This window comes from Pongo abelii, chromosome 3 (genome assembly GCF_028885655.2).
Source record: "Pongo abelii isolate AG06213 chromosome 3, NHGRI_mPonAbe1-v2.0_pri, whole genome shotgun sequence".
Taxonomy (NCBI): domain Eukaryota; kingdom Metazoa; phylum Chordata; class Mammalia; order Primates; family Hominidae; genus Pongo; species Pongo abelii.
The window spans coordinates 103,380,719-103,391,001 of record NC_071988.2 but is presented as its reverse complement, the minus strand read 5'-3'; the positions used below and the strand labels follow the sequence as shown (position 1 = coordinate 103,391,001).

At 37.0% G+C, this 10,283-nt stretch overlaps 1 pseudogene; it reads right to left on the bottom strand.

Moving 5' to 3' along the window:
• Window positions 1–4,714: 4,714 nt before the first annotated feature.
• On the bottom strand, window positions 4,715–6,097 carry LOC100439932 (heterogeneous nuclear ribonucleoprotein A3-like; annotated as a pseudogene).
• Window positions 6,098–10,283: the final 4,186 nt, after the last annotated feature.

Sequence of the window (10,283 nt, the reverse complement as noted above, 5' to 3'; positions counted from 1 at the left end):
TTTTGTTATAGCAGCATAAATAAACTAAGACAGCTTCTCTGATTTGGAGGGACACATTCAGACCGTAGCAGAAGTCTCACTTCCATCTCTGCCCCCTCCACTCTATTCCCTCCCTTTTCTTAGAGTATGCACCCTCAGTGGAGGTGATATTCTTCCCAAGAGGGTAAAAATTTGTTTGGGTGTTTTGTGAAAAAATTTTAGTAGTCATAATGGTTTGTGGCCCTCCAAATCTCAAAATTACCTAACAGAATCTTGTTTCTTAGTGTTTAATTTCTGTCATTAGAGAGAATTTAAACACTTCAATGTCTCCTTCAGGAAGATGATAAAAAAGAGATTTAGAAACACTGCTCTACAGGTGATCATCTTGTTATATTTGAGTATCCTTCCATTTAATCAAAATATATTCATGTAAGTGGGCATATGTACAAATGTTAAGTATTTGTATTTTTTTTCTTTCTCGGATAAAAGGCACAAGCCTTATACATGTGCATACACACCGTCCTGCCCTTGCTTTTTTTCACTTAACAATATATTTTGGAGAAAACCCTACGGCAAAATGATCCCCAGCTGAGAGTAATGCTGTATAACAGTACTGAGAGCTTTCTCACTTCTTCTTATGGCAGCATCCTACCATTTTGTTCATGTACCATAGTTTATTCAAGCAGTAGCCTATTGATGGGCATTGAGTTGTTTCTAGTCTTTTGCTATTACAAAAGTGCTGCAATAAATGTCCTTATGCTTACTTACATCATTTTACTTCTTTGCTAGTGTATCTTTGGTAGGATTCTTATAAGTGGGATTGCTGAGTCAATGTGTAAAAGTATATGTAATTTTTCTAGATATTGTCCGAATTCCCCTCCTTGGGGATTGTACTACTTTACATTTCCAACAGCAAGATATAAGGGTGTCTGGCTTTCCATAGCCTCACCACAGAGCATGTTGTTAAATATTTGGAATTTTGTCCATATGTTTGAGACATTTAGTTTTCTTTTTTTGTGAACTGTATCATTTGCCCATTTTTCTACAGGTATCTTCATATTCTTTTCTAACAGTTCCCTATTAGAGATATTAAGACTTTACAAATGATTTACATTGCAAATCTTTCCCCAGAAACCTCCACAAAAATTTATGTTTGTCTTTTGATTTCGCTTATGTTATTTTTCAATGCAAAAGTTTCTTTGTTATGTGTGACCAAATGTATCCCTTTTCCTTTATCACATCTGGCTTTTAAGTCAAAGAAGTTTTCTCCAATTCCAGGTAATAAAAGAGTAACCCATACTTTCTACTAATTCTTATGTAGTGTACTTATTCATTTATTTAACATTTAGATTCATTTGGAATTAATTCTGGCATTTAGTGTAAGAAATGACTCCAGTTTTATATTTTTATACATAACTAACCAGATGTCCATTAGATAGTCCATTTGTTCCCTACTGATTTGAGATGCTGCCTTTATAACATTCTAAACTTCCATATTCAGTGTTGTATACTTTTGGATTTTAATTTATTTTTCTATTGATCTATCTACCAATTTGTATGCTTATACTGAAGGCTTTATGATATGTTTTCATATCTGGTGGGGCTAGCCTCCCTTCCCCATTGTTATTTTTTATTGTTTCCATTGATATTATTGCTTGTTATTTCAAATAAAATATATAGTTAACTTGTCTAGCTCTGAGAAAAAAGTGATATATACAGGCACACTTCAGAGATATTGCAAGTTCAGTTCCAGACCACTACAATAAAGAGAATATCACAGTAAAGGAAGTAACATGATTTTTTGGCTTCTCAGTGCATATAAAAGTTATGTTTACACTACAGTATAGTCTATTAAGTGTACAATTGTATTATATCTGAATAAATAATGTATATTTCTTAATGAGAAAAATACTTCATTGCTAAAAAATACTAGCATCTTAGCCTTCAGCACGTGGTAATCTTTTTGCTGGTGGAGGGTCTTGCCTCATTGTAGATGGCTACTGACTGATCAGGGTGGTGGTTGATGAAGGTTGGGGCAGCTGTGCAATTTCTGAAAATAAGACAATACTAAAGTTTGCTGCATTGATTGACTCTTCTTTGATGAAAGATTTCTCTGTAGCATGCGATGCAGTTTGATAACATTTAACCCACAATAGAATTTCTTTCATAATTAGAGTCAGTCCTCTCAAACCCTGCCCCTGCTTTATCAACTAAATTTATGAAATATTCTAAATCATTTGTTGTCATTTCAACAATGTTAACAGAATCTTCACCAGGAGTAGATTCCATCTCGGGGAACCACTTTCTTTGCTCATCCATAAGAAGCAACTCCTCATCTCTTGAAGTTTTATCATGAAAGTACAGCAATTCAATCATATTTCCAGACTCCCCTTCTATATAGTTCTCTGGCTTTTTCCACCATATCTGCAGTGACTTCCTCCACAGAAGTCTTGAACCTCAAAATCATCCATAAAGGTTGGAATCACCTTCTTCCAAAATACTGTTAATGTTGATATTTTGTCCTTTCAGGAATCAGGAATGTTCTTAATCGTACTTAGAATGGTGAATTCTTTACAGAAGGTTTTCAATTTACTTTTCTAAGATCCATCAGAGGAATCACTATCAATGGCAGCTACAGCCTTACAAAAAGTATTTCTTAAATATTAAGACTTGAAAGTTGAAATTACTCCTTGAACCATGGCCTGCAGAATGGATATTGTGTTAGCAGATGTAAAAACAACATTAATCTTCTTGTATATCTCCATAAGAACTCTTGGGTGACTGGGCACATTGTCAACAAACAGGGATATTTTGAAAGGATTTTTTTTTTCCTGAGTAATAGATCTCAAAATTGGGCTTAAAATATTCAGTAAACCATGCTGTAAACAGATGTGCTGTCATCTAGGCTTTGTTATTTCATTTATAGAGCATAGGAAGAGTAGATTTAGCATCATTCTTTTAAAATAAACTTTATATGAATTTATTAATAAATTTTATTAATAAACTTTATTTTATTTTAAATAAAACTATTTTTATTAATAAACTTTATTAATAAACTTTATTTATATGAATAAAAGAACTTGAGACAATTTAACTCAATTTTAATAAAATGTTTCCCAAGCATTATTTTGACCAGGTACTCAGGTTTAAGTTATGAACACTGACAGTGTCCATTATGTAACCACACTGGAAGTTATTAAGGACTTAACCATTTTCTAGTATTAGCCTATTTTCTACACTGCTTTTCACATATATGCCCATTAACAAATGTAATGTCTGTTACATTTATTGGTTTATGAGTGTTTCTGGAAAACTGCACTATGTGTGAAGACCAATTTCCACGCTGGCATTGCATGCATCCAAATATTAATGCACAGAGGCACAGAATTAGAGCAACAAGAGAGCATATTCAAACACTAGCATGCCTCATTCCCCTTTTTATTGCTTATTTTGCTTGGTACTTCTTAAAACAAAAATAAGAATCTTGAATTCAACATTCAACTGCCAAAGAAAGAATTAACAGCAGGGCACATACTCAGGGCTCGAATGAAATTGTAAGCACTAGCTGGCGCCGAACACAGTAGACATTGATATATACATATCAAAACCTTATTATCTAAAACTCTTCTCAACTAGGGCCTTCCAAACAAATTGGTAACAACATGATTTATGTTGAAATATACACAATAAGTAACAGTATGTTCTTTGGGAATTTAAGAACTCTGATTATCCAAATTTGAATTCAGGTCTGTAGGAAGTAAGAAGCTTGTACTAAGCAACTGGGCTACATTTCTGCTGCAGTTAGGTTATTTTGGACAATTATACGTGAACTATCCTTGGTTTCATCCAGCAGAATGTATAGGGTACCAACAGGAAAGAATGTCAGCCAATTAGGAGTTTAATAATGCATGATTTTTATTCTCTTGCTCCGAGAACTTGTAAAAAATTTAAACCAAGGAAAATAACTCAAGATGTATGGACATCTTGTGCTTTCTAAAAGAAAAAAAGGTACCCACTAATTTGCTCAGATATAGCAGGCTTAATGGTTCTATATTTTGAAAAGATTTTAAGAATGGTTTCTAATACAGGAGAGGGAAAACATCCATTATCCCTTTTCAGAATTTAAATGGAGGGTGGTAAACATTCTTTACACCCAAAACCTATGGCAGCAGTTCAAATTTGACCAAGGTAAATGTAGAATGGAGATGTTCTAAACACAGCTAGGACTCAGCAAGTCTAACACACTAAAGTCATATAATTACATTTTAAAAGAAAATACACAAAAACCAAATAGAAATTTTGAGATTTTTTTCATTTGAAGGTAATCTTAATGCTATTAAATTCACAAATGCTAATTTAAATACCCAATCCTATTTATCTAAAACATACATTGCAAACACACAGATATCTATTCTCTCCACATGTCAGCACCCATTCATATCGTGGTTTGGAAATGGGGAGAATAGATTCCCCTTAAACTGAAAGTCAGCAGGTGTTCTTTACAGTTTACTTTAGCAACATTCATACAAAATAATAATTAACAATGATCTTCTTGTTAACGCACAAGGAAACAACTTCAAAACTGCATTTTGTTAAAGTTTCTGTACTAAAATGTAGAAAAACTGAACTACACAAATATTGAAAAGTTAAAAATTCCTTTTTATTCCTGGTACCACTACCACAATTTACATGGCAATATACCTGATGTAATGAAAAGAAAAAGACAAAGACAAAGCTACAACAGATAAAAGACCTCAGGAATGTACATCTAATTGACACTACATTGCGTTAATCAATAGCTGCACTTTGTGCAAACTGTGGCTATGACAGTCCTGAACAAGAAGGGTTTCCTGTTTAAGCTGCAGTAAGTTTTCTGACTGTGGATCATCGTTCCTTCTGTGGCAGATTTTTAAGTTCCTCTAATGCACTTGGGACAACTGTCTCAAAGTAACCTGCAGCTTTCCTGACAACTCCTCACTCTCTCTCTTGCTAAGAACTGTAGCCCTTTCCTGCTGTTTTTAGAACCTTCTGCTACCATATCCACCACTTCCAACACCAGTCCCACCACCGTAGGGACTGCCCAAGCTTCTTCCACCAAAACTGCCCTCTTTCATGGGTCCATAATTTGATTGTTGTTGTCCACTATAATTTCCAAAATCATTATAGTTCCCACCATCACTATAGTTACCGCCGCCAAAATTTCCTCCTTCACTGTGACCATCATATCCTCCACCACCGCCACCATATCCACCACCTTGGTTTTCATATCCTAGTCTACCACCACCACAGCCCCCTCTACTACTATAACCAGGACCACCGCTGTAGTTGCCACCATCACCTCCAAGTCCATTATATCCGCCATCACCTCCTCCATAACTACCTCTGCTGCCACCACCTCCACTGCCATAGCCTCCTCTTCCACCAAAGTTTCCACCACCTCCAAAGTTTCCTCCACAACCCATAAAATTGCCAGATCCATGTCCACGACCTCTCTGTGACCCAGCAGACTGCATCTCTTGTTTAGAAAGGGCCTTTTCCACTTCACAATTATGCCCATTATTAGTGTGATATTTCTGAACAACAATTTTATCAGCTGTATCATGATCATTAAAAGTTACAAAAGCAAATCTTCTCTTTTTTCCATTCTGCCTATTTTCCATAACTTCTATGGTTTCAATCTTGCCATACTTTTCAAAACAGTCTCTCAAATTATATTCTTCTGTATCTTCTTTAATACCACCAAAAAAAATTTTCTTCACTGTTAGAGACCAGGCTTTACAGAATCCTCTGTAGAAACAGCTCTCTTTGGTTCCACTAAACGCCCATCAACCTTGTGTGGTCGAGCACACATTGCTGCATCCACCTCTTCAACACAAGAATAAGTCAGAAAATGAAAGCCCCTGGTACATTTGGTTTGGGGGTCTCTCATTACCACACAATCTGTCAGTGTGTCCCATTTCTCAAAATGTTCTCTTAAATCTGTAGTTTCACAGCTTAGACCACCAATCAACAGTTTTCTCAACTGTTCTGGTTCATTCGGATCATGGCCCTCCTTCCCCTGGCTGCTGCAATGGCTGGAGTTGGGCTGGGGGTGACCCGGAAGTGGTTTTACCTCCATTTTGAGAGATTTAGCATCATTCTTAAAGGCCCTAGGATTTTTGGAATGGTAAATGAGCTTCAACTTCAACCTACTGATTCAACCTGCTGTATTAGCCCCTAACAAGCGAGTCATTCTGTCTTTTGAAATTTTAAGCCAAGCATTGACTTCTTCTCTCTAGCTGTAAAAGTCCTAGATGGTGTTTTCTTCCAATAGAAATCTGTTTCCTTTGCATTGTGTTGTTTAGTATAGCTACCTTCATCGATGATTTTGGCTAGATCTCCTGGATAAGTTGTTGCAGTTTGTACGTCGGCACTTGCTGTTTCACTTTCCACTTTTATGTTGAGACCGTGTCTTTCCTTAAACCTCATGAATCAACCTCTACTCTTTTGCTAGTGTCAAACTTTTCTTCTTCAGCTTCCTCACCTCTTCCAGCCCAGCCTTTGTAGAATTGAAGAGAGTTAGAGCCTTGTCCTGGATCAGGCCTTGGCTTAAGGGAATGTTGTGGCTGGTTTGAAATTCTACACAGACAACTAAAACTTTCTCTAGATCATCAAGAAGGCTTACATTCTTATCATTCATGTGTACACTGGAGTAGCACTTATAATTTCCTTCAAGGACTTTTCCTTTGCATTTGCAACCTGGCTAACTGTTTGGCACCAGAGGCCTCTCTTTCGGCCTGTCTTGGCTTTCAACACGCCTTCCTCACTAAGCTTAATCATTTCTAGCTTTTGATTTAAAGTGGGAGATGTGCAACTCTCCCTTTTACTTGAACACACAGAGGCCATTGTAGTGTTATTAATTGGTCTAATTTCTTTATATTATTATTATTATTATTATTATACTTTAGGTTTTATGGTACATGTGCGCAATGTGCAGGTAAGTTACATATGTATACTTGTGCCATGCTGGTGCGCTGCACCCACTAACTCGTCATCTAGCATTAGGTATATCTCCCAATGCTATGCCTCCCCCCTCCCCCGACCCCACAACAGTCCCCGAAGTGTGATGTTCCCCTTCCTGTGTCCATGTGTTCTCATTGTTCAATTCCCACCTATGAGTGAGAATATGTGGTGTTTGGTTTTTTGTACTTGCGATAGTTTACTGAGAATGATGATTTCCAGTTTCATCCATGTCCCTACAAAGGACATGAACTCATCATTTTTTATGGCTGCATAGTATTCCATGGTGTATATGTGCCACATTTTCTTAATCCAGTCTATCATTGTTGGACATTTGGGTTGGTTCCAAGTCTTTGCTATTGTGAATAGTGCCGCAATAAACATACGTGTGCATGTGTCTTTATAGTAGCATGATTTATAGTTCTTTGGGTATATACCCAGTAATGGGATGGCTGGGTCGAATGGAATTTCTAGTTCTAGATCCCTGAGGAATCGCCACACTGACTTCCACAAGGGTTGAACTAGTTTACAGTCCCACCAACAGTGTAAAAGTGTTCCTATTTCTCCACATCCTCTCCAGCACCTGTTGTTTCCTGACTTTTTAATGATTGCCATTCTAACTGGTGTGAGATGGTATCTCATTGTGGTTCTGATTTGCATTTCTCTGATGGCCAGTGATGGTGAGCATTTTCTCATGTGTTTTTTGGCTGCATAAATGTCTTCTTTTGAGAAGTGTCTGTTCATGTCCTTCGCCCACTGTTTGATGGGGTTGTTTGTTTTTTTCTTGTAAATTTGTTGGAGTTCATTGTAGATTCTGGATATTAGCCCTTTGTCAGATGAGTAGGTTGCGAAAATTTTCTCCCATTCTGTAGGTTGCCTGTTCACTCTGATGGTAGTTTCCTTTGCTGTGCAGAAGCTGTTTAGTTTAATTAGATCCCATTTGTCAATTTTGGCTTTTGTTGCCATTGCTTTTGGTGTTTTAGACATGAAGTCCTTGCCCATGCCTATGTCCTGAATGGTAATACCTAGGTTTTCTTCTAGGGTTTTTATGGTTTTAGGTCTAACATTTAAGTCTTTAATCCATCTTGAATTGATTTTTGTATAAGGTGTAAGGAAGGGATCCAGTTTCAGCTTTCTATATATGGCTAGCCAGTTTTCCCAGCACCATTTATTAAATAGGGAATCCTTTCCCCATTTCTTGTTTTTGTCAGGTTTGTCAAAGATCAGATAGTTGTAGATATGTGGCATTATTTCTGACGGCTCTGTTCTGTTCCATTGATCTATATCTCTGTTTTGGTACCAGTACCATGCTGTTTTGGTTACTGTAGCCTTGTAGTATAGTTTGAAGTCAGGTAGCCTGATGCCTCCAGCTTTGTTCTTTTGGCTTAGGATTGACTTGGCAATGCGGGCTCTTTTTTGGTTCCATATGAACTTTAAAGTAATTTTTTCCAATTCTGTGAAGAAAGTCATTGGTAGCTTGATGGGGATGGCATTGAATCTGTAAATTACCTTGGGAAGGATGGCCATTTTCACGATATTGATTCTTCCTACCCATGAGCATGGAATGTTCTTCCATTTGTTTGTATCCTCTTTTATTTCATTGAGCACTGGTTTGTAGTTCTCCTTGAAGAGGTCCTTCACATCCCTTGTAAGTTGGATTCCTAGGTATTTTATTCTCTTTGAAGCAATTGTGAATGGGAGTTCACTCATGATTTAGCTCTCTGTTTGTCTGTTATTGATGTATAAGAATGCTTGTGATTTTTGTACATTGATTTTGTATCCTGAGACTTCACTGAAGTTGCTTATCAGCTTAAGGAGATTTTGGGCTGAGACAATGGGGTTTTCTAGATATACAATCATGTCATCTGCAAACAGGGACAATTTGACTTCCTCTTTTCCTAATTGAATACCCTTGATTTCCTTCTCCTGCCTAATTGCCCTGGCCAGAACTTCCAACAATATGTTGAATAGAAGTGGTGAGAGAGGGCATCCCTGTCTTGTGCCAGTTTTCAAAGGGAATGCTTCCAGTTTTTGCCCATTCAGTATGATATTGGCTGTGGGTTTGTCATAGATAGCTCTTATTATTTTGAGATACATCCCATCAATACCTAATTTATTGAAAGTTTTTAGCATGAAGGGTTGTTGAATTTTGTCAAAGGCCTTTTCTGCATCTATTGAGATAATCATGTGGTTTTTGTCTTTGGTTCTGTTTATATGCTGGATTACATTTATTGATTTGCGTATATTGAACCAGCCTTGCATCCCAGGGATGAAGCCCACTTGATCATGGTGGATAAGCTTTTTGATGTGCTGCTGGATTCTGTTTGCCAGTATTTTATTGAGGATTTTTGCATCAATGTTCATCAAGGATATTGGTCTAAAATTCTCTTTTTTTGTTGTGTCTCTGCCAGGCTTTGGTATCAGGATGATGCTGGCCTCATAAAATGAGTTAGGGAGGATTCCCTCTTTTTCTATTGTTTGGAATAGTTTCAGAAGGAATGGTACCAGCTCCTCCTTGTACCTCTGGTAGAATTCGGCTGTGAACCCTTCTGGTCCTGGACTTTTTTTGGTTGGTAAGCTATTGATTATTGCCACAATTTCAGCTCCTGTTATTGGTCTATTCAGAGATTCCACTTCTTCCTGGTTTAGTCTCGGGAGGGTGTATGTGTGGAGGAATTTATCCATTTCTTCTAGATTTTCTAGTTTATTTGCATAGAGGTGTTTGTAATATTCTCTGATGGTAGTTTGTATTTCTGTGGGATTGGTGGTGATATCCCCTTTATCATTTTTTATTGCATCTATTTGATTCTTCTCTCTTTTTTTCTTTAATAATCTTGCTAGCGGTCTATCAATTTTGTTGATCCTTTCAAAAAACCAGCTCCTGGATTCATTGATTTTTTGAAGGGTTTTTTGTGTCTCTATTTCCTTCAGTTCTGCTCTGATTTTAGTTATTTCTTGCCTTCTGCTAGCTTTTGAATGTGTTTGCTCTTGCTTTTCTAGTTCTTTTAATTGTGATGTTAGGGTGTCAATTTTGGATCTTTCCTGCTTTCTCTTGTGGGCATTTAGTGCTATAAGTTTCCCTCTACACACTGCTTTGAATGCATCCCAGAGATTCTGGTATGTTGTGTCTTGGTTCTCGTTGGTTTCAAAGAACATCTTTATTTCTGCCTTCATTTCGTTATGTACCCAGTAGTCATTCAGGAGCAGGTTGTTCAGTTTCCATGTAGTTGAGCGGTTTTGAGTGAGATTCTTAATCCTGAGTTCTAGCTTGATTGCACTGTGATCTGAGAGATAGTTTGTTATAA